This window comes from Pyxicephalus adspersus, chromosome 4 (genome assembly GCF_032062135.1).
Source record: "Pyxicephalus adspersus chromosome 4, UCB_Pads_2.0, whole genome shotgun sequence".
Lineage (NCBI taxonomy): Eukaryota > Metazoa > Chordata > Amphibia > Anura > Pyxicephalidae > Pyxicephalus > Pyxicephalus adspersus.
Window position 1 is genome coordinate 84,418,448 of NC_092861.1, and position 26,666 is coordinate 84,445,113.

Sequence of the window (26,666 nt, forward strand, 5' to 3'; positions counted from 1 at the left end):
AGTAACACACAATAGGAGGGGAGATATGTAGTGCTGGGAAGTAGTGAGGCTTTTAGGAGACAGAAGAAGACGGGTAGGCAAGTTTGAAAAAATGGGGTTTGAGTGTTTTTTTAAATGAGCAGAAAGTAGGAACAAGCTGAATAGGACAAGGAATACCATTTTAGAGAGTTGGGGCAGCTCTAGAAAAGTCTTGGAGTTGTGCAGGTGATGAGGTTATGCGTGAGGAAGTCATTACCGGTAGTAGGTAATTGGAGGAGCAGAGAGAGCGGCTGTGTAGGGTTTTGAAGGCAAAGCACAGGAGCTTGAATTTGATTCTAAGGTGAAATGGAAGCCAATGAAAAGAAGTACAAAGAGATGCAGCGGCAGAGGAGCAGTGGGAAGGATGGATGAGTCTGGCTGCAGCATTCATAATAGATTGTAGAGGAGAGAGTCGGGTTAGTGGAATACCAGAGAGGAGGATGTTACAGTTTGTCAGACGACATCAGATTTTACAAGCACCTCCAGGAATATTAATCCTTACATGAATATTATTAAAGTTTGCTGGTGACACAATGACATACTTGTTTTTTGTACTTCAACGTTTTTATATTCAAAATATTATAATTTGGGATAAAGAATCCTTCTATTATTGAGAGTAATGTGTTGGCCAGAGTGTTTATATTTAGGGTGTCTATTTGAGATGATTGCAAGGAATGTGAAAAGAATTGTGGTGTGTGGTGGGTAGAAGGATCACAGATAGGAGGCCATAAATCCCCAATAATAATCAATAGCTGGTCCTCATTTAGAATATAGTGCCCAGTCCTGTGGACCTTACAATAAGATTTGTGTGTTTCATGCATTTTGTTCTTTGTGTCATGACGTATGGTAATGATGTATACAAAGTGCAGCTTGTCATGCTGTTGTATAGGACAGGGGAACCCAACTAGTGGGCTGTGACTATCTGACAGGTGCAGCCCCCAGCGGGGTCAGGAGAAGGAACCCGCTTGGCGGGGCGCACCGTTCAGAGCCACGGACTATGTCTTTCTTATTATTTATTATTAGCGCTGTACATTAAATAGGGGTTGCAAAGGACAGACAGATACAGACAAGTGACACAGGAGGAGGAGAAAAACCTGCCCAGTAGAGCTGACAATCTAAGAGGTGGGAAAGCAGCACACAATAGAAGCAGCAAGACAACATGTCTCTAGAATACAGCTGAGTGGATGTAAAGCATCCGGGATCTCCCTAGATGTGTCCGAATTAGAAACCTACAAGCACATGATTTCAGAAGATGGGGAGGCTTTAGCTAAACTTTGTGATCTCCACTGGTTACAGAAGTGCATTGCAGCATAAAACTCCTCATTTATGGTTTCAGGCTTCTAAACCTAAAAATAAATGGTAAATGTGAAGGGAAAAATGAAGGACGCACATGTACCTAGCCTTGTGCAATATGATAAGCTGTATTCTTTATATAATAAATATACTTACAAATAGGGTCATATACTTCAGTATATAGCAGGTATGGGAAAGGTAGGTTACATAGGTTACAAAAAGTCCATCAAGTTCAACCACTAGAAAACGTTAAATATTCAAAAAATAGTAAAGTGTTCTTGGGAACATTAACAAACTTCTGGACATTCCAGTGTATCCTATGACCTGGTTGACATCTTTGCAGCTGATTAGTGCAGGCTCATCCATCTGCATGGTGCAGTGCACTGATGTGCAGTTAGGGGGAGGGGGGCAGCCTATTATTTGAAAGGGTTGCCTTTTGCATAGCAGAACATGAAAATAAATGCACGGACATATCTTTGTTTATTGTCACATATGCCAAACACTGCAGGTCCATCAGCAAGGTGTGTCTTCAGGGTGCTTTGGAATGAATGGAAATGCAGTGAACTAGCTCAGGTTATACATGCACCATAAGTCTGTCATCAGGGGTTTTGGAGCAATTCAGAATAAATGCACTGCAGCACACCAACATGGATTACACGTATTACAGTGCACAGTACCGCACAGATGTGAATGGGGTCTAATGAATGAAGTTGACATTCTCTGAAGGTATCCTGTTTTCAAAATTAAGGTAAGCGCCAGTTTTGGCTTGCTTTTTTCACTTCAAGGGAATTTTGCATCCCCCTACATCTCCACAGAAATGCAAAACACATTTGAAGCAGGTGAGATACGGGTCAAAAGATGGTCAACTGCAGGTCACATGCACCTAGCAATGAATTCTGAATGAATGAGACTCGAACCAAATTGAAACTGATCTATTGAAACAAAACCAAAGTCCATCAACATAGGCCCCTAGAAGACTTAGAAGTGATATTATGTGGGCCTGATTTATTAAAACCCTCCAGGACTTGAGAAGATAGACTATCATAGGGGAACCTGGATGATTTAACAAGCCTGGAATGGATCTGGTCCAGAATTGAAAACATTTGCTAAATTTTAGAAAATTATTTTTAATAAATCTATTCCAGGTTTTCGCCAGGATCACCCAGGTTCACCCATGATAGTCTATCTTCTCCGGTCTTGGAGATCATCAGGCTTATTATGTGTGGAAGATTATGTCATGCAGAGAGTCTATTACATTTGAATATGATATACATGCATGTACATGATAAAACACATAAAACTTGAAACATAACTCACGAAAACATAGGAATTGCATGAAATAAATATTAAATGTAAACTAATGAATAGCTGAATGGTTTGAATGTCACCAAAATATATATTGCATTGTTGCATTTGCCATGTGTAATGTTCCTATTCTTACACTAGAGGGCACAATACTTCAGTGGAATGTACTCACCAAGTGACATTATAAGTATTGAAAATGGAAAACTTGCTTCACTGCAGCAGCAATGGTACCTTTTAGACTAATATACTGCTATGTTTAATTATACAGATTAGCAGCACACAATGGAGTGTTTTTCCACATTAATCCAAAAGTGGACCTTGGAAACATCATTCCTCTGTTATACAGGTAGTAATAGACTAAACCTGTCCTCTGAGATATTATAGTGCCTATAAATAATTTTATAACTGAATGGACATATCTGATACATGAAATAGGAGGATATATATTTTTGTGTCCGAGTTGTAGTTGAGCTAATATTGATTGGTTGTTGCTAGCATGCTAAGAAAAGGTATACCTGGGAGTATTTGTTGGGTATTTGAATGATATTCTCCTAGTCTTGCCTTTTTCAACTGATGCAAACAATCTATAGCTTAGATAATAAAGATTTTAAATAGATTTAAAGACAGACAGATGCCAGATGCAAATTTAATTTATGTAAAGTTGCCTATAATATATCTTGACTATGTATGGAGGACTATGGGTCACACTTAAAATAGAACTAAACCCTATTTATTCTCCCTTGTCCCTGTTCTATTACGGGCACTGCCATTTTCCTTGTCTTCAGTTTTCCAATCTTCAGCCATTTTGATTTGCTGGCCCACGATGCGACAATTCCCTTGCAGGAGTTCATTCAGTCCCAACAATTGCAGGGGAAGCCGAGATGTGCTGGAAACCTTAACAACCAACACTTAGCTGCTCATGCATCTCAGCAATTTTGACAGATGAAAGGGGTGATCAGGCAGGTAAGGTAAGGGATATCCCCTGTCCCTTTTTGCAATAAGAAACCCCGCCTGGTTGCAAATTTTTAAAATTAACTTTTAGTTCCGCTAAAGGGGGAGAATGTCATAGTTCCACTTTGGCAGCAGAGTTCCTTCTATGGAATCATGGCTTCTCCATAACACTGGCAGCCATGTGTCACTGAGGCACTATATTTAAATCTAAACAGTGTCAGACAGCATGTCCCTCACTACGCTCTGTAGTATTTCCCACTGGACACTATTCCACAAATGGACACAGTAGTAATATAGGAGTAACAGCTGATGGGTACAACCACAGCATGCAGCAGGAACAGGCTATCCAAAATGCTAGGAAGCATTGGACTTTTGTGCTAATTCTGACTGTGAATATTTCTTTACCCAATAATACAAGCAAATAAAGATAATTATGAAACTTTAAATTGGGGGAAATTTTATGAGGGGTGAAATGCAATAGATGAACATGTTCAGAAAAACATATGTATAGTTGACATAAAGGTTTCTGTACATGGAGTTTTTACTAAGTTGATTACTTTCTAGAGTACATTACTGTGATTGGAAACTGGAAAACAGTATTATTTTTAATATATAATGCATAAGGAGAAATAGCCCATTAGTGTGATCAAGTGGAGAATGCACAATCTGAGTCAATATATGACCTGCATCAAGGTCACTGGTCAACATAAAGTCTAATATTATAATCTATGGTGTTTATGTTTACATCTTGCAGATACTATAAAGTCCTGACATAACTCCTAGGGCATTGGGAATATTGTTCATCTTGAAGACTCACAATCTGCTTCATATGCCTTTAGCAACATGCTGCATGGCAGTCAATCTCATTTATCTTTGAAGGAAAAAAAATGCTTTTATCCCAGCTAGCTATCAGTTCTTTTCACAAGGCAGTGATTCATACACACTGAAGTACAGAATTTCTGTTGCAAAGGATTAACAATTTGTTTTAAAAGCATTATGTCAAATGTAATTAGTGAAACTAAATTAAATTTGCTTTATTATTTCTGGCAATAAAACCAGCAGAGCTGTAAGATTTTTTTTTTCTGTGACCTTTTGTGATTTAAAAAACTTTGTTCTGTTGACTAGGGGAACTTGTTGGTTGGATTGCTATCAGCTAACTATTTTCCAACTGTAGCCATTTTATATCGAGACATGCCACGTCAAGAAAAAAAGCATATGGAAAAACTTCTGTGGTTAGTAGGAGTGCTACAACAAGACAATGGCAGCGGCCATGAAACATGACGCCTCTTTGTCTCCTACATCCCTGCCCAACCCACCTCTACCTCCATCCCACTACTCCCCGGTCTCTCCTTTACCTTCCCCCTCCTCATGATATCCACCAATGGTATGAAATCCATTCCATCATACATACGAGAATTAAAATTTCTATTAACTGTATATCCCTTGGCCAGTTGTATAAGTCAGACAATGTAGAGGGGAAGATGATTTCCATTTCTTTGTAATAAGGCATATCATACTAGTCAAAGTATGTGCTACCAGTTCATTATTTTGAGTGAGAAAGAGCCCGTACTTGTAACCTCAAAAGATGAGTAAGTATATCCCGTGTTATAGAGCACCCACCAGCTCGCCAGATATTCTTGGTGGAGGGAAATTGTACTGATTATTAGCCGAGCTCATCACCCAAAATACTCTTCCACGTAAGCATATATGAATGTTTGGAAATAGGGATCAAACGTTTCATAGATGATACTACATAAATTGTTAAGAAAAGACTCCCTCTGGGAGGCCCCTAAACAAACCCCCTCTGTAGGGCTTAATAATTGCACATAATGTTTTATCTGAAGATAGCTATAAAACAAAGGGACTTCAAACCAATGATGAATTTCAGAAAAAAGAGTTGTTCTGTGCAAGGATGGACCAGGTGACCATACTAGAACAGTGAGTGCAAGTGCCAAGGCTGAACTATCAATCACAGTACCTGGTATCTGAGGATTATAAAGAAAAGAGGTAAGTAAAGATTTAGGGGTTTATAGCTAAACTTATCTTTACAGTAACCCCAAATTTGTTTCTTGAATTGCTTTAGAACCAGAGGCTTGGTCGGAAGAACTCCATAACAGCAAATTGGGGTGTACAGGAGCCAGTCATAGCTTGTCTATTTCCATCCTCTGATTGAAAGACAGCAGGATGGTTGTCACAGATCCCCACAGGCTCAGGGCATCTGTGCCTCCTTTATGGCTCACTCAACTTGCAGTCCCCTGCTGCCAGCACCAACGCTGCTTCTGGATCCAACTCTCTGCACACTTCCTGGTCCAGATCATGTGACTCTCAATCAGCTGCTCCCTTGCCTCAGAAGACTGGAGTGTTCCGCAGAAGCACTCCATCTGCTGGCAGGCATGTGAAGAACATCTGAGACTGTCTCATCACCAGCACTCCCTCTGCTGGTGGGTTTGGTGTCTGCAGCTCACATGACCCACACTAATCACATGACAACCCCTTTTTAGGGAAGTGGCCTGGCACCAGTAAGTTCCTTGTGGTTCTACTGCTCCCAGTTTCTATGTTCTGTTCCTGATCGACCTGTGTTGCTTCCTGAGAACACTTGTTTGCTGCCTGCCCTGACCTTTGGCTTGTTTGACTATTTTTTGGATTTTGCTCTGGCACTATGTTTCGGTTCCTGTTAGTTAGCAGTCACCTGCCTAAACGGGCATGGGGGCTGCAACCTGGCAGTAGCTTGCCGCACAACAACCTCACCTCTAGAGGCTCTGGAGAAGACCAAGCTACTGCTTAGACCCTCTGCCCTGTGCATGTCCCCACCTTCTGGGCTGGTGACACAGAGGGTCCACCACTTCACCCTTTGGAGCCGTGACAATGGTGCAGGAGGCTGGGTGATATCCCATTGAAATGTTTCAATTGTGAACACCCAGGCCAATCCACAGCATATAAAGCCCCAAATCAAATTTAATACCAATATCTGCTGGTGCTTAAGTGGCAAACACATATAGTAGTTTAGGTATTATGGACATCTTGATCTTAAACAGCGATATACAACTAAAACATATACAACCAAAACATATAATAGTGTGTGTGTATGTATGTATGTGTATATATATATATATATATATATATATATACACTAAGTGATTAATATTTAGAAAGAAGGGAAAACTCCCTGAAATTGGGGGATAATTGTTTCTTTATATAGGAATAAAAATTGGAGGTAATGAAGATTCTCAGGTATTAATACTATCTTCAAATGATAAGGATGGATGGAAAGTAGTAGGTGGTGGATAAGAGTTGGATTCAAATTGATTTGGACACACCTTAGTCTCGTTCGTTGATTATGTAGCCAGAAAGGGTGCCGTACTCATCCAATGCTCTGTGGAAATTAGGTACAGTAATAAGGGAATTCTTAGGAGTCAACAGGACATATTCCACTCGTAATTTAATAATAAAAATTTTAGTATGGATAGGGAAAGGTTGTATACACTGTGCAAACATGACAATGGCAATTGGGGACCCTGTGTAAGCTACAAATTCATTGACTCATGGTTCACACATGGCTTTTCTTTGCATATGACAGCTGAACAGCATATGTGTTGGTGCGAATGGGTGTCATGGCACACAGCCCTTCCCATCGCTTCTGACCATATATTTTATAATATATATATACCATATATACATATGCCATATAGACATATATACCATACATTAGCACCAATATTTATGTGCACGATTTGAGATATAGAGGCAAGCACACTTAGCATGGATAATGATATCAAACAGGTAATTGAAGGTTCAGCCTTGCATGAAATTAGTATATCAGTGTATCAGTATGCTAAAACTTGTGACTAATATTAATTTGCCTCCTATTGCTGACCCAGCTTTCTTTTGGGTTAATTCTACATCATATTAAATAGGCTTGCTGGCCTATTCCACAGCTGGCGTGTTACTGTTATAATCTGCACCGCAGCTCCTAATTTCTAAAGGTGCAGCATCATTTTTTCTTGCTGCCCCTCATTATCACTCAGAAGAATTATTTTATTGTAAGCAACGGCAAAGAAGAATACACAGTAATAAACCAAAATGTCAAGAGCTTTTAGACATATCAAGTTGTAAAGAATGATTTGATATACAGTAATTTCTAACCCTTGCGTTATCTGCCTACATATATTGTACAGGATGCCCCTTTTGACCTTCAAGGGCCCTTGAATTGATCACAAAGAGGGGGAAAAAGGACATGGGGTCAAGCATTTGCTCTACATTTGTCCCCTATATCCAGAGCCAAGAGCTTATAGTTTTTGGCACCAAGCTCTTGGTACCAAGGACAACTGAAAAATGTGTATCTCCTAAACTCTCAGTCCACATGCTTTTTGCACTTCAACAAACATTGATAATATGTGCTGTTATCCATAGTGTTGGTGTTCGAATTTGAGTTGTCCCTATATTCGACCCGAAAATGGCGGTTCAAATTCGGGCAGACTCAACCCGAAAAACGCGGAGTTTGACTTTGCAAATTTGTGTTTAAAATATGTTTAAAAAAAAAAAAAAAAGGCGAACTCCAGATGAACTCTCAATGGAGTTTCTCCATTAAGAGTTCATCTGAGTTCAGTTCCCACGGTCACCGGGCTGTACTTATCATTGATAATTATGTATTTATCATTGATAAGTTATCATATATATCATTGATAAGTACAGCCCGGTGACCGTGGGAACTGTGCGGTCACAGCTGATTGGAGGTACGCGAGTGCTTCTAATCAGCTGTGACTGCAGATGAACTCTCAGTGGGGTTTCTCATTGAGAGTTCATCCAATTCTACACAGTCCCCAAAAAAAAAACAAATTCTCCCCCCATAGACTATAATGGTGTTTTCGAATTCGGCGTTCGATCGCCTGAAAAATATTGGGCTATTCGATCGAATAGCTGCCGAATCGAACACCTGAGCTTTTCGACCAACACTAGTTATCCACCCCCCAACTTTGCTGTACAGTAGGTTGAAATAGGCTAATACTATCTCAATTAAAAAAAAATACTTTACTAATTGTATAAAAAACCTAATGATGTGTTATTTAATATAGAGCTACATTAGGATATATACCTTTATTATCTGCATGGAGGTACACTTTTCATTTTTATTCCACTGTTACATATCTTTTTGTAATAACACTTTTCCAACAATGGATTCATCTTTTCATTTTGTATTAGTCTGGTCTCTGTTAATTTGCTCATCAGAGTTCTGTGTTATGTTACTACAATTTTGCTAACGTCATGTTTCTTCTTAACACTATTTTTAGCATGGATTAAACATGTTATGAGTTCTCAGTTCAAATGTCGAAGCTCTTCTAATCATTACCAGGATTTTTTTTCCACAGCTGATTTCTGAACAAGAAACAAGAATTGTTATTTGTAATGTTTATCATTTCAATAATAAAATAGTAAGTGAAATATCTCAGGGTACAACATTTTTGATTTTATTTGATGCTGTTTCCTGTTTTTTAACATTTACTATTTTATTGTATATATTGTATGTATAACACCAGGCAAACAACTAAATACATGGTAGTAATGCAAATAAATATAAAACAGGACTTGTAATTTTGTAGAGCAACTGTTGTGATACATACAGCTCTGGTAGCCAAAACAATCAGTCTAGTAATTGCTGGTATAGCATTACTGTGCCCTAGGTTATTTTCCTGTTCATTGAATGATGGTCATGTTTTATATTGCCGTTTTTCTAGGCCTTAGATGTGTATATGTTCAATTAAAATAGCCTACCCAACAAATTTACCTGCTTGTAAGGTTAAGGTAAGACAGTTGCACAAGGACCCTCTGACAGTCCTCAGCCAACGGGGACCCCTGAAGCAGCTCACAGGATTCTGCCTTCAGGTGACGGCTGTACACTGTGGATGGGTGCTGTGAGCTGTCAGCTGTGGGCAGGCTTGCAGGCAAGGCCATGGGGCAGAGGGAAAGAAAGGGAGAGAGAGAAAAGCAAAGAAGAAAAGAACATAGGGTGAGTTGAGAATAGTTTCGGGTGGGGGGGGGGCAGTTTGGTACGGGGGCCTGCTGTTGTCTTTGTGGGGTAAGGTTTTGGGTAGGTTAGAATATTCTTAAGGTTTACCGCTTCTGTTTGCCTAAAGTTTACCTCTAGCTCTGAATGTCTAAGAATCCTATTTACTGCTGTAACATGACCATTAATGGTATTTCCATTCCACTTGCTGTGATAGACCCACTGAGGACCCTTTGATAGATCTTTCTAGCAGCCAATGGGTCCATGTCACAAGGGTGGAATTCGTCCTCACAGGTCCCTTACGCTGCAGGTTAGAAGAGAGCAGACTTAGGATAAGACCTGTTACATGAATATAGTACAAAGTTAAAAGGTTAGGACGTTTACCATCATTTTTTAAATAAAATTGATTTACTGATGTTGACTATTATTATTATTATATCATTTAGGTTACAACTGACATATGGAAAAAACTAATTTTAATGTATACTTCAGTAAAAAAAAAAAAAGACTTAGATTGCTGATAATGGTTTCCAAGTTTATTCTGTTGATGTGGACATTTTATTGATCATCAGCTTTGTAGCAGTATACATTTTTTCAGAGAAATTGTTGCATCTAAACTTGACTGGGGAAAATAGCTGGTTGCTGTAGTAGTTTATTCAGCTGTTGAAAGTCTCACTGCGTTAGGGCACTGAAATTAGTACAATTAGAGAAGACAAGTTAAGCAATTTGTTAGACAGCATTAGGTCAGATACAAAAGGAAAAGCCATTAATGCTCTGGAAGAGGCTAAAGAAATAGAGAAAAACACAAAACATTAGAGTGGGAGAATTAGTGTCAGTATGTATTGCTCAAAAGGTTTCTTTTTTCTGACCGCTGAAAAAGTTAAGGTGGAAACAAAAAAAATTACAATGAATATGGTGCACACATTTTTAAATTGCACGTTCCTGAATGCATTGCCTAATCCTTTTTGCAAATTTAATAACATATGGTGGACAGGGTTCTCCCCAGATCCTTTTAGCTGGGCGTACCACCCAGCACTTTTCAGTAACCACCCGGCTGTTTTTGGGTGGTTACTAAAGAGTTTGGTCACAATACAGGGGCTGCCACCCACCTACAATTTCTTCCCACCCGGCTTAAAAAAAATTTCTGGGTTGAGCACTGGTGGATAAATCATCAGGTACACTCTCACTTTGTTTTTGGATATGTCTGTCCCTTGCTCCTCCAAGGCCTTCACTGTGGTGTGCTCTAGGCACCACACAGCTTCCATTGCAAAAGTCTCCTGGTTAAACATATTGGGAAATTTCCCTATTCATTTCTATAGAAGGGCTGAGTATTATACAATCAAATAGTGGAAGGCCTTTTAATAGGGTCATTTGATCAAGGTTGAAGAATACACTTCCCATAATGCAAGGTTTCACCTAGCTATTTCTAAATTGCACTGTCAGTAAGCATCATGTAATGGAGAGGTGGGAGTATTTTCAAGTTTGTTAGGAACTGGGCTACATATTAGCTGATTTTCTATTACAAAGAAAGTAGGTAAAAGTTTTGAAGTGACTTTGATGCTTGGATAAAAACTTGAAAAATGGTCCGCATGTACAAATGAGACACAACTTTTATCTGTCTCTCTGCCTGCACAACTGATCTTCACTCTTTTTAAGAACTAAATCTCTCTGAAGAATCCATAGCATCCAACATTCTGAATGTATCAAAAGGATGAATCCATCTGTGGTCTGTTCAATCCAGCGAACCCCTTCGGCACTACAGGACACAGAAGTGGTGGATTCTAAAGGTTCTTCAGCGAGCTTTAAATTTTCAACAGAGATTAGCATTATTTACTATTTTAGCAACACCATTGATTTATTTTGTTATAATTACTGATTTTTAACATCTCATATAAAAAAAAACAAACCACCCAATTAGACCAGGGCTCTTTAGGTACCTAGGGGACTGAAGCAAAAGTTGTTCTAGCACTTAGAAGATAAAGGGTAAGTGCCATATGAAATGCTAATAAATGCTTTTGGATTGATATTTTGCATTTGATAAGAAGACCATGTGGTTATCTGCTATGCTGCTGGAAACAAAAAAAAAGACTGAAATCTTCCAGTAATAAAGTTCACACCAAAGACAAAGTACTCTATTTATCAATTTCAAATTTTACATTTTCTTCTGCCGATCATCTACACTAGAAAGCAGCAGTAATAAATCATGGCATGTTCTCCATGCTTCTGTGCCAAGTTTAACCTTTATCACAAAAGTTTTGTTACCTCAAAGTTATTGCTTCATTTGTACAGTATGTAGTGTTCTTTTATAGGATACACAGAGATATTCTATGATAATATATATAAACTGTCATTAGGTGATAGGTGGTACTTTATTCCTGTAGTAGATGCATGCAGCATACAGTGTGGGTAATGAGGACTGAAAAAGATCATACAAAATTTGATTTGATTTGATTTGAAAGCTGATTGTCTAAGCTTGCCATAATTGTACACACACACACACACACACACACACACACACACACACTTCCACTTAAAAAATAAGGTAAAGAATATACAATGGGTTTAACCCAGAATTTTCGTCTGGATTTTTCCTATGTTATATTACGATACTTGCTGAGCCAATCTAATTTATTTGAATTTGGCAGGTTGAATGATAATACAATAGCTTTGTATTTGCTCTATAACATTGGTGCCCAACTTTTTTCATCTAAGGGCTATTGTTGACATTGAGTTAAAACTTTCAGGCGACAATGAAAACAAACATTAAAGATTTATTTTTAAAACTAAAATAGTTTTAATTTAAAGAACTTAAACTGAAATTTTTCTAGTTACCGTAATGTACATGCACCAAATAAAGGAAATAACAAATCAGGAATTTCTGCACTTACCATTTTATGCTCATTTTATTTATTAATGAAAGATACAAAACTAAAGCTATCATACAGTGCTGGCCTGTCATATATTGCTCCCAGCTCACCATTCCAGTAGCAAAGAGCAGAAACTACAGCATACTACAGCATACAATGTGTCCTGTCAGTTATAGGGGGCCACTAACCCTCTTTGTATCCCAAAATCTCTGCAATGGATACTTCTAGAAAAAAGCAATTCATGTGACAGATAGCCAAGAGGTAAATGTTCCTACTACTACATCTTCAGGTCCCTACATCTCCCTGTTCCTTAAGCTGCGTACACACGTCCAATTTTTATCGTTGGAAATGAACGACAAACGACTGATTGGCCAAAAATCGTTTGTAAAAAAAGTAACCAACGACGCCGATGAACGAGGATAGTCGTTGGAAATGAACGACTGGACCGGCGGATCGGACGACGATCGTTGACCATCTATCGTGTGTACGGTCGTTCAGTGATCGTGCATGTTCTGAGCATGCGCGATGAACGAACATTTGATCGATACCTTTAAACATATTAAAATATATTAAAAGACAAAAATGGTTTGTGAACCAGGTCTATACCTGCAACAATAATGGGTAGCAACAATATCATTCGACTTCCTTGTCTTATGATGAATATTCAAACTTTATTACTAATTTAGGTTTACAGCCTACATATGCAAGGTTTATCTAAAATAATACATTTCTCTAGATTACTGTAGACTTTGCTGTAACACGATAGACATAACATATATGTAGGCTTTCATTATCATGGCAGGTGTGTTGTATATAGCAATACACAAAATATGTTTGATAGGAAACATGCAGAACTTAGCAATAATTCACTTTCAGTCTTGTTACTAGAACATTTATTTCCTGTATAAAAAACATGTTTTTAACTGTGAGACGCTTGCTGTAATTTTAGGCTTTGGCAGCTGTGCAGTTCTGTATGTTCCCTTTTAAATAAACCTATAAAACAAGATATAAGTTAGTTTCCAGAACACCCATAAATACAACAGTAAATTTCTCTGAATTCTAAAACACATTCACATTGTATAAATATGACACCAGTGGGAAAATAAAGCCTGCAATAAAGCAAGCATTTCTATTATCAGTTTTTTTCATATAGCACTGGGTTCTAATCTCAGCAAGGAAACATTATTAGGGGTTGCATGCATTTCCTTAGACATTCCTAAAAATAAACAGTAGGTTATTTGGCTTCCTCCAAAAGTTAGCCTGAGGCCTTGGTAGGTACATTGAACTGTAAGCCCCTTTAAAAAACAATGGCATGGACTCTGCAAGTGCTGCATAACTTGTCTGCTATAGAAAATAGAAAATAATAGAGAGCAGGCTTTTAGGGCAGATAACTATTTGTAAGGAAAAAATGCTTATAAAAAACTACTTTAATAATTAATATTCAAAATAACAAAAAGAAAAAAGAAAAAAAAAGGACAAAACTGAGTTCTACACAGAGGTCTGCTGAGCTAGTACAGTTTCAAAGCGGAGCATTCCTATTCCAGAAAAGGTATTACATAGTTACATTTTTTGAAGTAAACCATGTGTGACATAATCAGAATAAACGTTGATCTCTTTCACCCGACGCGTTTCGCCTAATCGGGGCTTCCTCTTGGGACTTTGAGAAATTAGGGTATTCTGTATTGTTGTGGACAAAATTTCAACAAACACTTTATGTGCTGGATTTTAAAGAAAATTGACCGACTAGGCAGTGTATTTGAAGATTATTTAAAAAAAGAAGTGAATTAGGATCACTGTGGTAATCCAATGAGTGATGTTGGTGATATATGTATCTCCCAATGGTATACTGTCCAAAAGAGGTATTTATCTCAAATGCATGAGGTTTCAAGCCAAATAATTATCTTGATTAAGGTCACTTCATATAATATAACTAGGAATAAATATCGATTGACAAATATATCTTGTTTATTAATCTAATAAATATAGGCAAAGCAGTGAGGGGCGATCCTATTAGTTCCCTTGGGTAATGGATATTATGAAAGTATTGATTTGTAATAAAATGAAGGCGAAAATCCCCAGAGGTCCGTCAGAATCTGTGCTATATAAATACATGGTAATAATAAAAATTGTTTCTATCAACATTAAAGCTTCCAACATGCATCTTCACACATCAAAACTTTTGTGTACTAAAGGGGAGAGGCTATTGTGGGAAGGTGTGGGGTAATTTACATTTTATTATGTATTAGTTAGAAATTTTACTGATAGGACGGCAAATGAAAAATGTTTGTATGAAAACTTCCTTTTCATTGCAATATTTCTATAGGATTCATTTTGTAACTCATTATATATATATATATATAAATATATATATATATAATATAAATGATGTGTGTTTTAAGCTTTAAATTGCAACGTTTTCCATTGGTTTGGCTTTATTGTATCCATAGTCCTACAGTGAATTTGTAAAGCTGGTTGCTGATATTGCAATCATACAAGACAGACAATTTCAGAGAATTAATGATGTTGAGCTCAGAAGGCAGCACCTATAGGTTATGTTTGACAAGAGATAAGAAAACTGACCCATCGTGTTACAGGTCCAGTTAGGATTAGACTAATGCACAGGAATATCATTTTCACAAAAGCTATATTTACAGATTCTGTCCACCAAGTTTTGTTAGCCTTTAGCCTTGTTTTAGTCTTTTTTACTGTCGAGTAAAAAACAACCTTTAAAATTAAGCAGGTGTAATGACAAACATTAGTTTTTCCCACACTTACAATGTCTAAACGATGGTATGCAGATTGAAAGGATTTATGCTGAAATTATTTCCAGCTGCTATTCTGGTGTTTCTTTGAAGAGTCACAGAGGTTTCTGAACCACTAAAACCAAGTAAAGGTATACAAATGGCTTTTATTTTTCTTTATTACCTTTATTTTTATTTTTATTAAAATAACTATACCTACACCCCCCATCCCTGTCGCAATTCTGCATCCCATCTGCCCTTATCACAGCCCAGGCTTCTCATTGATAAACCCTTCCTCAGTAACAGACACCCACAATGCAGAACCCCCTCACTGACATACCCCAAAAGTGAAGGATACCCTCCTTAGAGCAGGTTCTCCTTCAAACTCCCCTTTGTATATATGTGTGTTATATATATATATATATATATATATATATATATATTTTTTTTTTTTTTTTTTTATATTTAGCCTTATTTATTTAGCAGTTTTATTCATTTTGTGCTCTACAAGCCATTGCAAAGTAAACAGAATTGATCGCCAACTTTGCTTCAGCACCCAGATCACGAATTAGAAAATGACAGACTGAACATATAACTGTTGTAAATCAGATCCATTCATTTCTCTGCTTTCAGGTAATGAGTATGAATGTTTAAACATCACTTTCCCTTGGAATAAATAGGTGGTTATTAAGTGGCAGAGACTGATTTTGTTTCTTATCATTCACAAACTAATTCCTTGGCAATTACAGTTGTTTAGACGCAACAGTCTTTACAATATATATTTTTTGTCCATATATAATTTTTTTTCACTCACCTATGTCATTTAGACAATTCCAGAGAAAAATATTTTTGTTTTGTCTATAAGTGCACCAAAAGGCATTTAAACTCAATTTAGATTTAGGCAAATAAAAAAGTAATGGGAAGTCTCTTTTAATACAGGCAGCAAAAACTTTTGGTAGAATTGGGATAGACACGTTTTACCTTTCAGCACCAGTCTTTAACTTTTCAGTTTTCTAGATGGTCCCAAAAGGTCACAACACTAATGAAGCAGCATGGAAAAATGTGGAATGCCTTCAACTCTACAAGTCCAGTTAAATATGACTAATTACTACTAGATATACCTGTTCTTTTTCTTCCTCAGGAAGCAGATAACCCTGAAGTTATTTATACGTCAGAAAAAAGAGCCAAAATAATGTCAAAAACAGGGTAGCTTGATGCTGCCTATCCAGTAGACGTGTCCGTGACTCAGCCAAGGACAAGACTTGTGTGTTCCGAAGTTGGGCTCCGAGATTCCACATTTTTAGCTATCTTCTTTACTGCTTACATTAAATCCTATTTTAGAAAACAAAAATACAGAGTTCATCAATTACATTATTAGTAAAATTACAGCAGAAGCTGCTTGCCCACAACCCCTCTTTGATTAAAAGTTTATATGGTCCACCTAAGCAGAGCAAGCACAGAGGGAAATGAAGGGAAGAGGAGTCATTCATTTCAGCTTTGTGTGTCAGTAAGAGCTTGAGCTACTGAGCTGTCTTATGAAAAGGTTTTTTTAAAATGTAAAAAGAACATAGTGGAAAAAAAATAGTTAGTAGCTGCACCTTCTGAATGGCAAAATAAATATGAGATAGTCACTTTCCCCTTAACTAAAAATGGGGGGATAAAAGAATCTGTACTGCATACATAAACATTAAGTTATTATGCATGGGTTATTTCCTATCATATTCTTTTTTTTCAGCTTTATTTTTCCGTGTAATTGTTTTTTTCAGCTCCTATTGGCTGTTATAGCTGAACAGACCAATCATGATGGCAAATAAAGTGACAGGCTTATCTGTCATCCTGAACTTCAGGACATCAGTGAAGCATTAAACTTCTACAATCTGAGCTCAGCAGTCACATTACCTACATCTACTAAAACAGTACCTTGCCTGTGCAGCAATTAGTCACGGGCATTGAAAATATTGAAACTGAAAACTATATATGAAAACTATATACCGTATGAAAATATGAAATATTTAATTTTATTGCATTCTTTGAGGACAGAAGGTTGACTGTGGGTCCTTTAGTTTGGTTTGTGACATCTTTTCAATCTACTGGCAACCAAGGACTGCTACATAATTGCCCAATTGCCACTCCCGTCCAATACTTTAATAAACATGGATCCAACAGAGTGTAATATAGTAGTAAAAATTGCAAATAAAAGATTTTAATTTATGTTTTTGATATTTTTTAAACAAATGTGATAGAAGACATACCTCAAGAAACAGACCTCCAGATGACAGTTCAGAAAAAAGCAGTACTGGTCTCCCACCATTGCCAACTGAAACTTCTTTCACTTTTGCACTGTTTGCTAACACATTTTAAACATATTTACATTCTCATTTCAAAATCATTAACCTGTAACAAGTCCTCCCCTAAGTCTTGTCCAGTAAAATCTTGGGATATTTCTTACAACAGACCTTTTAATTGAATTTAAACTTTTTCTTATAAGAAAAATTACTTTTTATTTTGAGATTTATTTTGGCGGTTTTTTTTTTTAAGCCTGCCCCTTCCTCTTCTCTTGCCTAGTCAAATTTGATGACCTTTTTCTGAATCTTTCTAGCATAGCCATGTCTTGTATATTAAGGGCCAGTAGGTTCAAATTTCCTAACACCAGACCTTGCCCTTTGCATTTTTAAGGTTTATTCTCATCAAGGGGAAACCATATTGGAGATGAAACGCCTGTGCAGAGGTACATGAATGGAAGCAGAAGATTAGGGATCAAGTTAAAAAATTGTGGTGGGGTTGCTGGACATATATATTTATTCAAGATTCTTTAATTAAAAGATACATACATTATTTATTGTGCTAACAGTAACATTGTTATATTGTAATTTCTCTGTTACATATTTAAAATACAAAGAGAGATATATATTTACCAATTATTAAATATTGCACCCATTCCAATGTCCCAGTTTTTGGGATATCTTTTATGAGATTTTATCACTGGTAGATTTGCAAGTTTTATATATCTTTAAACTTTCAAATCTACCAGTGCCCATTTTATCAGCTACTTTTTACACTTTTTTAATACCATTTTCTCTAACACCTCGGGCTGCTATAGAAGTGTTTTTGTCAGGTACTGTTCATCCTTAGCAGTAAAAATCTGTTGCAATCAGTTGGATTTCAAAATGCTCTAGTCACAGTCTAATTTTCTTTTACCCCAATCATTAGATGAAAAAAATGTTACAGTGGTTCAGCTGTATCTATTGGTAAAATCTAAAATTCTAATTCTTATGATCAAACAGCACAGCATACAGTATGCCGAATATATGGCCCAGACTTACCTGTTTGCAGGATCCTGCCACCACTATGTCGCAGGTAATGGCAGGAAGTGGCCAGGCACTGACAATGCAACTCTTGTGCACCTAGCTCTATATGCTGAGCTCTGCACTGCACTACACAACACTAAAGCAAAAAGCCACCGAAGGCCAGGGTTTTTTGGGGGAAGGGGGTAAAAGAGACGTTGCACTTTTGTCAACTGATGCTTGGCAATTAGCTCTACCTTTTGATTACCTTTTTCAGCTGCAACTAAATTAATCTTTAGCGTTGTGTCAAATGCTTTTACTTAAATGAAACACTGTTTAAGATGATTGACTGTATGAATAATAGTTTATGTATCACAAGAATAATAGGTAATAGGTAATAAAAATGAAACATACACACAACATTTATAAGACAGCTACACACGAATCAAGGGATAGAAGTTTATACCCCAAGCAGTGTTTACACTTTCTTCACACAAGTATACCTACCAGCCTAAACTAGTTTTCCTATGCTGACATGGTTCCTAATAACAAGTGCTGTATGTAAGTCCATTTTCGATCCTATCAGGGCGTTACTCCCACTGTTCAACCTCTTCTCCCCTCATTACCCAAACAGAAATAACTTGTGTCTCAAATTCCCCTGAAGAAGCCAAATAGGCGAAACACGTTGGGACAGAGAGACTTTAAGACTCCGGCACTAAGGTTTGAACTAATCCAGGATCTGGATGATTTATGTACAGTGAGGGAAAGTATTTCATCCCCTGCTGATTTTGTATGTTTGCCCTCTGACAAAGAAATGACCAGTCTATAATTGTAATGGTAGGTTTATTGTAGCTGTAAGAGACAGAATAACAACAAAGGAACCCTCAAAAACCCTGTGCTCCAAAGTCAGAGCTTCTACAAGACTATCGCCAAGCAGCTTGGTGAGAAGGTGACCACAGTTGGTGCGATAATTCACAAATGGAAGCAACACAAATTAACTGTCAATCTCCCTCAGTCTGGGACTCCATGCAAGATCTCCCCTCGTGGAGTTGCAATGATCTTGAGAATGGTGACGAAGCAGCCCACAACTACACAGGGGGAACTTGTCAATGATCTGAAAATAATTGGTAACACACTGTGCCGTGAAGGCCTGAAATCTTGCAGGGCCCGCAAGGTCCTCCTGCTCAAGACAGCACATGTACAGGCCTGTCTGCATTTTGCCAATGAACATCTGAATGATCCAGAGGTGAACTGGGTGAAAGTGTTGTGGTCAGATGAGACCAAAATTGAGCTCTTTGGCATCAACTCAACTCGCCGTGTTTGGAGGAGGAGGAGGAATGCTGCCTATGACCCCAAGAACACCATCCCCACCATCAAACATGGAGGTGGACACATTATGCGTTGGGGTGTTTTTCTGCTAAGGGAACAGGACACCTTCACCGCATCGAATGGACAATGGATGGGGCCATGTACCATCAAATCTTGGGTGAGCACCTCCTTCCCTCAGCCAGGGCATCGAAATGGGTCGTGGATGGGTATTCCAGAATGACAATGACCCAAAACACACGGCCAAGGCAACAAAGGAGTGGCTTAAGAAGAAGCAGATGAAGGTCCTGGAGTGGCCTAGCCAGTCTCCAGACTGGTTGATAGGGGATCAAATACTTATTTCACTCATTACAATGCACATTAAGCTCTGACTTTTGAGCACTGGGTTTTTGAGGGTTCTTTTGTTGTTATTCTGTCTCTCACACCTACAATAAACCCATCATTACAAATATAGACTGGTCATTTCCTTGTCAGAGGGTGAACCTAGAAAATCAGCAGGGGATCAAATACTTCTTTCCCTCACTGTATGTTTGGATCTGTTTACATAAATAGCAAAGTCTGTCTAGTACAAAAATATGACAGCCCATATGGTTTCATGCTTCTAATGCAAATAGGGTTGTTGAATTATATCACTGACCTCCTTTTTTGCACCAATATTGTATTTGTTTAATAAATATAAGCAGCCAAAAAACCTTTCATGTATTAATACAGCTTCACACCAATACTTAATGATAAGTACCGGCACAATACACATATTAACCAGGCTTCTAAAAGCGGTAATACATCTCTTACCTTTTTTTCTTTGCATATTTTATATTATATGCACAGTGTATTGTAATATGGTGGGGCCTTTGAAATTAAAGGCTCATAAAACAAAACTCTGTATGCTTTCATGGCCTGGAAATGCTGCAAATGATTGGACATACAAGCATCTGTGCTGGACTGATATCACCCAAGCCACAGGTGAAATGTAAATGAATGGTATTTGTGTCCACATGATGGCAGTGCAATGATTTTGCTGGAATTGCTCATTGCTGAGACAGGGGAGGGGAATGTGTGGATTCAAGTCACATAATAAAGACAGTTGACTCAAAGTAAAGGTGTGTGTTGGATTACAAGTGTAGCAGTGTCTCAGGAGAGGCAGAGAGCTGTGTGCTGCTGCTGTCCTCATATTCTGAATCTGTGCTGCTATAATGACCTCCACAGCTGTCTGCAGAGGTCTGGATTGTAAAGGCTGAACGTTGTATCCTGTCTGTGATCCCACATTGCTCATACTGATCATCTTATTGGTGAGTGGCTATATGGCAATACATATTTATATTTAATTCTAGATCCAATCTACATCTAATCTCTATTTAATTGAAAAAGGCATTACATTTTTGACTTGTGTAATAAACTGGAATTAGAGTCAACAGATGGGAAATAGAAAAAAAGGAGGAGGTGTGGAGTCTGGTTCATTCATATTGGTGTTAAAGGATGCCCTGGCTGCTAGAATTCCTCCAGTCTGTGAGATCAGCATCTGTGATATAATTATAGAGACTTATATAGTTTATGTGCATGGGGTATATGTTTATGTGTTGTGCTCATGTCCTTGGCCAGTGCTTTTCATGGTTAATTATGTACATCTACTGTACTCAGTGTATGCAGTAACATTCCATTATAAGCTAATACATGCCTAAAGAGGAAGCCTTGCTTTGTAATATAGCAAGACATTTAGTGAAGTTACTTTTTTATGTATTGTATTGTATATGACAACATTTGATCTGCCAGTCTGACACATGTTCTTTAGAATGTAATATTGCTAGAGTTTCCTTTCCTTGCTAAATCATCCTGGGAAGGTTCTTTGACAAAACAAATAATATATTGTATATTCTATGTACAGCTTCACATTCTATAAACTGCTACTAATGTAAATGTGACAAATAAATGACCTCAATTTTCTTGTCCTTTTGATGTCCCATGGCAATCTCTTCCACTGTCTGACCTGTAAATGTCTTCGAGTATTCTCCCAATACCCATAACACAAGGACAATGGGACCTGTAAGGTCACAGGAATAAAAAAAGCCAGTTAAATGGGAGACAAGAATGGTGTTTGGTATATGTGCAATATATTCTTCTCATCTATGTTACTTTTAACTCTTTTAGCAATTCTTTAAAAATGTTCTGACTGCTAGGAAATGTTCTAAGCACATGCTTTTTGTACCCCTGCCAATTCTTCATATTCATCTACTACTTATTATTATTAATATTATTATGTATTTTTATAGCTTCAGTATCCTACATAGCACTTCACTAATTCCACAGTTATGTCACTAACCATTCCTCAAAGATGCTCACAATGTCGATACCTTTATCTAAGGCCATTTCTGGGGGGAACCCATTAACCTAACCGTATGATGATTTATTATTTTTCAGTGGCCAACATTTCTGTTGGATGCACACCACCTACCCATGTATTATATACAAAATTTAAGAGATAAATGTACTTCTAATTTAGGAATACACCCAAACATATGTGTGTTATACCCTGGCCCTGATGAAGTGGGTAAAAAACACTTAAAACATGGTGGTTGATATTTGCCCAACAAAATCATCTTGTAAATGTAATTATTTTGAATGAAAGGACCTGGCTGCCTGATATTTTTTGCAATCCCTTTAAGAACTTCAACTTCAGTGCTACAAAGGGAGGGAGGTAATAAATAGGTAATAACACCACTGCCAGTTGTCCTGGGTTCCAAAGATAGTATCATAATTTTTCAGATTTGTCAGTAGTCATGTGTGTCTGAATTACTATGTTCATTACTCATAAATATTGCTTATATGACCCGAACTGAAGTCATAGTAACGTGGCACGTGAGTTTACATGTGATGTAGTGCATCATACCATCCTATGCGTCCTTTCTTTGATTTCACCCAGTACCCCCTTTTCCGTAATATTGGCTCAAAGGTTGTAGGTCTCCTATGCAGTTATCATCTAGAATATTTACACATGAACGTGTATGTCCAAAACCAGACCCAAGTGGCGTGCTGCCAGGTTAGCCCACGTAAACTCGTAAAAATAATAATCCATAATAACAGATTTATACTTGAATAAATATTTGTCATGGCAAATCTTTATAGAATTATTATCTTCTATAGTCAAAGTAATTGTTGACAACATTGTTGTCATAATAAAAATATAGTAAGTATTCTTCATAGAGGTAAATTACTAGCCTCTTGTGCTGCTCTATATAGTATAATTTACAGTAAATGTTTCCCAGGTACTGATCGTAAAAAATAACGTGCCACTGGAAATATGTAGGTTTACATTGCTAACCTATGAAAATTCTAGTTGCCAGGCTTTCATGCTGACCCTCTGCCTACTGTGTCAGTGACCTGTAGCAATTATACAGCCAATATTGAAGCCAGTACATCAGCATGACTGCCAGGTAAATAGCAGTTTATGAAAAAGGCCAGCACCTGTTGTATTTTTTTTATCGCAAAATTCTTGTTTGTAAATATTCTTTTTACAATGATATCCTTTTTTATTTGCTCCTTAGCTACTGATTTCTTTTTAATAAGTGACATATTAAATTTGACCACAGTATCATTGCCTAGTTCTTGGAAAAAATAATAAGTTAGCAAACTATCACCATTATAACTTAGACTAAGTGAAACCTTGACTATGAGAAATAAATAGCCTGCTGCTATTGACCTTCTACTGAAAATGGTAATGGTTGACTTAAATAAAAGTACTTTCTAATCCAATGAGCAGAAATAAGTATGACGATCATAATTATTTTAGTACGGGTTATCATTAAAGACAGATTCTTTTAATGACAAATTTTAGTTTGCTATTACAGGTATTCCTGTACTAAAAAAGTACTCTATGAGAAGGGATGTGCCTTGGGGACATGCTACATGGGCCCTACAAGGACCAGAAATTACCACTTTTTACTGGACTTGATTAATTTGACAACCAATTTTCTTTACTGTAATTCTTTTCTCCTGAAAAGAGATATTTATTTTTTTTAATGTTTATTATTGTTGTTCCCTAATGTATTCCTTTTTGTTTGTACCATGTTTTTATAATTTGATTAAAAATAACAATTTTAAAAAAACACTACTTTAAAAAGTTTTATGACACTCTAGAGAGGAATCTCTCCAACCTCCATGTGACAGTGCTGGATCAATAGCCAAACAGTGTTGTCACATGATAGAAAGGGGTCACATGCACCTTCATACCCAGTAGTACCAGACGGATGAGGCATTATAAATTACCCGTTCTATTTCTGCATGGGCAAGGCACCGAGTTAAATGTTACTTTTGTTCTGGGTTTGATTGGAATGGTTTGCTGATAAAGACAGATTGGGTTGTAGAAGGTTTGAGAAATGCTTAGTGATTTTTTTCTTTTTATCACCATTTCTGTTACTCCATAACCCAGGGTAAATTACCTAGTGCAAACTATATAACAGAACTCACAACATTTTCCCTACTTACACATTACAGTATTAGGACTCCATTGTTGGCTATATTTATGCCTAATAGTAAGGTCACATAGAAGAGATGTGCGAAATTGAGTTTACCTTGCCGAAACGGTTTGTGAACTTTTTACACAATGGGCCATAATAAATAAAGTTTCCCAAAACTGGAGAAAGAATATCATTGGATAATCTGGGTGATCCAGCAAACCTGGGTTTGATTTCTTCAAAAAATGTTCTATTAATTTATAAATGTTTTCAACTCTGGACCATATCCATTCCAAGTTTGCTGGATCATCCAGGTTCACCCATGATAGTCTATCTTCTCCAGTCTTGAGTGCTCCAATAAATCAAGCTCATTGTTGTCAATAGAGATTACAAATGAAGATGGCGTATAAGGGCACAATGGGCTTAACATTGCTCCTAAGAGTGACAGAATCTCAGTTTAATTATCGTTGTCTTTTTCTTGTACCACAATCCAGCCCCAGCAAGGTATAATAAAGAAGTAAAACCACAGTACACTAATAACATTACTGGAACTATCAGTTATCCAGGTGTAATTTCACACCATGAACCACCACATTTTAAGGACTAATTGCATTTTCTTTTGAGGAGCCCAGCAGTGATGTTTGTTACAAAGCTGTACTTCAATAGAAAACGCAAGTGTTCATTCGTATTTTAATTACCATAGTAATATTAACTGAAAGTGGATAGGTTTGAGTCAAAATTCTTTTTTCTTACCATTTAATATGCTAGCAAATTTACATGTGTACTTGAATTACCTAATAATGACAAAGAAGAGAGCACAGAGATGCGTAGGATATTTTAGTTTCAAAGCCGTCTCTGCTAAACAAGCCATTGCATTGTTGAGATAGCACATTTAACTTTGTAGTTAGGGTTACCTATCATTATTAACAAGGGATGAGCACAAAGATGTAAGCAAATTTAACAGTTTGCTCAAGACTTCATAGCCTAACACTATCTTTTCTGCAAATTAAGCCATTACAGTCTATTTGTAAGAGAAGTCACACACAATTTCACTAAGTTAGTATTGCTTACATCCATTTTGTTTAATGTACATCTTTGAGTTATGCTAACTATATTGATTTGATTGTTCATTTATAAAGTGGTATATAAAGTGGCACCCTTACAGTGGAATAAGGAAACAAGGCCAATAGGATTTCAAAGGATTAAAAAAAAAAAAAAAAAAAGATGTCATTATAGACCCAGACACAAACCGAACCTCCAGAGAGTTTGTTACAAGGTGTAATTGTGCAAGGAATTAGAGCAAACTGTAAAATGATCAGACAGCTGTGTAGAATAGAGTTACTAACTCAAATGTTTAGTTCTTTAGCAGTACAAGCCACATATACAAGACATTGTGGGAAGAAACTAGCTCCAAAGCTGGCTGTAGACCTTATTTTGTGTGTCTACAATAATAAACTAACTGCAGAGTTCATCCCAGAAACTTTTTTTAAGCCGAGTGGGAAGAAATATTAGGTGGGTGGCAGCCCTTGTTTTGTGACCCAACTCTTCAGTAACCACCCAAAAACAGCTAGGTGGTCACTAAAAAGTGCTAGGTGGTGCGCCCAGCTAAAAGGGGGAGAACACTGAACTGCTAAAAGATCTTTCTGTCTTCTGAACATGTTGACCTGGTGATAAATGACAATCCTTTACAGCATTTCTTCCTAGCAGTGCATGTAACCCCACAGGGTGGGTAAGGTAGGTAAGGTACCCACAGGGTGGGTAAGTGTATGAACTTCTTTCTCCTACAAACATCAGATAAAAATTGTTCCCTCTGAACACTATTGGATGGTGACTGCCAAATGCATTATTGTTATTCTGAAAGGCACATTAGAGGAACCCCACAAAAATTATGTATTAAATGTTTAGGTTACTCCACCAGGAGATCGCTATAAATCCAAAAGTATTTAAATCCAATCAGTGGCGGCTTCTGTGTTTTCCCTGGCCACAGGGCTGAAAGAAAAGGAGTGTCTTGGCGCCCAAAGTGCGTTCAAAATACAAGCTACAATCTAGTGACTTCTTATGAGTTGTATGCCAATTTTGACGACTTATTAAGAATTTATAGTGATTGTACTAAAATCAGGCAGACATACTATGGCAGAGTTATCTAGAACTCGTAGGTAGGTATAAGCTACAGCACTCACAATTTAGCTTATTACGTCAATATTGTCTTTTGACTATATAAAACGCTAGGTATGTAAAAATGGCTTTCTTGTGCATACAGGTGAAAATGCAGTGCATAAAGGTGAACATGGTTGCAAACCTAGCTGTTGTAACTCACTGATTACATTACAGAAGCGTTCCATAAAGTGTAGACCTAACATTATTTCAGGAGTTCCCTGAGAGTTTATTTTTCAAGGGTTCATCCAGGATAAAACGTTTGAGAAAGGCTGGAT

General features: G+C 37.3%; 2 long non-coding RNA genes across 3 annotated transcripts in view; one reads left to right on the forward strand and one right to left on the reverse strand.

The window, feature by feature from the left end:
- Nucleotides 1-13,129: 13,129 nt before the first annotated feature.
- Nucleotides 13,130-21,841, reverse strand: LOC140328918 (uncharacterized). Its single transcript, XR_011920367.1, has 3 exons — nucleotides 21,718-21,841; nucleotides 16,298-16,508; nucleotides 13,130-13,428 (listed from the first exon to the last, which is right to left on the reverse strand). It is a non-coding gene; the product is annotated as an uncharacterized lncRNA (long non-coding RNA).
- LOC140328917 (uncharacterized) overlaps nucleotides 20,842-26,666 on the forward strand; it is an 84,315-nt gene continuing 78,490 nt past the window's right edge. For both annotated transcript variants that reach the window (XR_011920366.1, XR_011920365.1), the window contains exon 1: nucleotides 20,842-21,075. This is a non-coding gene — a long non-coding RNA (uncharacterized lncRNA). The remainder of the gene's footprint in view (nucleotides 21,076-26,666) is intronic.